This window comes from Oryzias melastigma, linkage group LG5 (assembly GCF_002922805.2).
Source record: "Oryzias melastigma strain HK-1 linkage group LG5, ASM292280v2, whole genome shotgun sequence".
NCBI lineage: Eukaryota > Metazoa > Chordata > Actinopteri > Beloniformes > Adrianichthyidae > Oryzias > Oryzias melastigma.
Genome location: NC_050516.1, coordinates 22,298,623 through 22,301,088, shown reverse-complemented (window position 1 = coordinate 22,301,088; position 2,466 = coordinate 22,298,623).

Genomic DNA, 2,466 nt, shown 5'->3' with positions numbered 1-2,466 from the left:
AAAAAGAATATATACAATGTACACTTTACATGAATAAAAACATTTTTGACATTAGTTGTGAATTTTGTACATAATCATATTGTATGGCAGTTGATAACAAATTAAATATAGCAAAAACCAGCTGTTTTTGGTGAGCTCTTTCAAAAGAACTAAAGAAGAGCTAGAATTCCTGTCATTACTGTGCTGTAGACCGATGTTTTCACTTGGTCTGAAAATGTTTGCAACAGACAGCATGAAGGCAAATAAATTACATCAGTTAACACTGATACATCCTTATCGCACTAATAAGCCACTTTAAGTTTTTTTAAAAGCAAAATTATGCATAATATTTATTTTTTTGACTATCAAATAGTCAAAAATGTTTATTTTATGTGGAGGTTACAATTTATTTTTTTTAAATACAGGCAAATAAGTCTGTTTTTTTTTCATCATATTCTTAAAAAACATACATAAAGATTGATTGTTTACAAGTTTGTTTATGATTTTTTCATTTTTCTTTTAATGATACTAACCCTATAACGCCAAACGTATCATATTTGATACATGAGTTTGTCAGCCCTCCACAAGAGTAGTGTGACATTTTTTTACCTGAAAAACCAGATGTATACAATCAGACACATGCAGTGCACAGATAATCCACCAGAGGGCAGAAATGAATTCATTGGAGGGCTCTCCAGGGGCACTACAAGGCCACCATATTTCAGGAGTTGGACACTTGCGATTTTTGAACTTTGATAAATTTGAAAAGCTTATGGTAAGAAAAACATTCAAATTTATACTTAAACATCAATAGGAACAGTTACCAAGTTGATGCAGGGCGAAAAATATTAAAATTTCAGAAACTATATATTAGTAAATCCATGTTGAAAATGCTGTATCAAATTTGATACAGCAGGGATTTAAGTTCATGTAACCCTAAATCAGTCAACTGTCATTTTGTAGTATTTCATGCATCATATATAACATCAAGCAACATAAAGTCCTTTTTTATTTTTAAATTACATAGCTTGGTATATTTAGTGTAAAAAAATACATTTGTAACTTGCTGTATTATGATGATTGACTAGTTTGGTGTGGTCATGATAAAATTACTTGTAGTTTCCTTTTGATTACTGCGTTCACATTGATATTATGCATAATTTTGCTTTAAAAAAAACTTAAGTGGCTTATTAGTGCGATAAGGATGTATCAGTGTTAACTGATGTAATTTATTTGCCTTCATGCTGTCTGTTGCAAACATTTTCAGACCAAGTGAAAACATCGGTCTACAGCACAGTAGTGACAGGAATTCTAGCTCTTCTTTAGTTCTTTTGAAAGAGCTCACATGATTATAGATGGAAATTATGGACGAAAATATTATAGGCGAAATGTAAAATATATGGATGATATTATGGATGAAAATGATTATGGAGGAACCACTGGGCAATGTGAGGCGTTGGGATCGAAAAGCCAAAACCTACATAATGATTCCCATTATTGACATATACAGCAGATTCATGGGAGGTGTTGACCTTCTTGACATGCCGTCTGCATTGTATGAGTTCAGTTGCAGATCCAGAAGATGGTACATTTACGTTTGGTGGCACACTGTGACAGTGGTAGTAATAAATGCATGGATCCGCTACAGAAGAGACCTGAAGAAACTGCAGCCCAGTCAGAAGCCCATGCCCCTGTGAAGATTTCAGGCTTCTGTGGGTACAGCCCTCACCAGTGCAGGAAAGGTCAAAAAGTGTGGTAGACCTCTGTCCTCTCCAGAAACAGTGCCACCCCTCCCAGCAAGAGTAAAACCACTGAGGTACCCTCTGATGTTCCCATGATTACCCAACATGGGAAACCCAACAGAGATGCAAGCAATGAACAGGCCACTTTACCCACTTTTTCTGTCAGAAATGCAGAGTAGATCTTTGCCTGAACAAGGGGACAAACTGTTTTCAGGCCTACCACCACACAAAATAAATAGGTTCCAGACTTCCATCCAGCCAGTTCCATTGATTGATTTTTCATTGCTGCAATATGGTAGCCCTTTTTATGTTTTGAACTTCAAATTTGTTATATTTGTTTGGGTCTTGCCATGTTTTTATTAGTTAGGGAAGAAATTAATATTTGAGCTTTGTAACCTGATGTATCAAATATGATACAAATTGAAACTCATATATATAATAATAATAATCATATTAGATTTTTTTTCTGTTTGTTTGTTCAGAGGGACCAATAAAGGCTCCAAGTTCAAAGAATTTGAATTTTCTGTCAATTCTTTAATGGTTCAGGCTTAACAGAGCTAAAACAATGATCGGAGGAGATATACTTTTAGCTTGAGCAAATTCACTGATGGTAGTAATGATATTTGCAGCCGAATGTGGGGGGTAAGTTCTTGATGGGGGTGGGATAAAAGAATTGAGATTGAGAAGCACTGATTATGGGGAAAATAGCAGGAAAAACAGAGTGAAAGATTTCTCGACTTCCTCC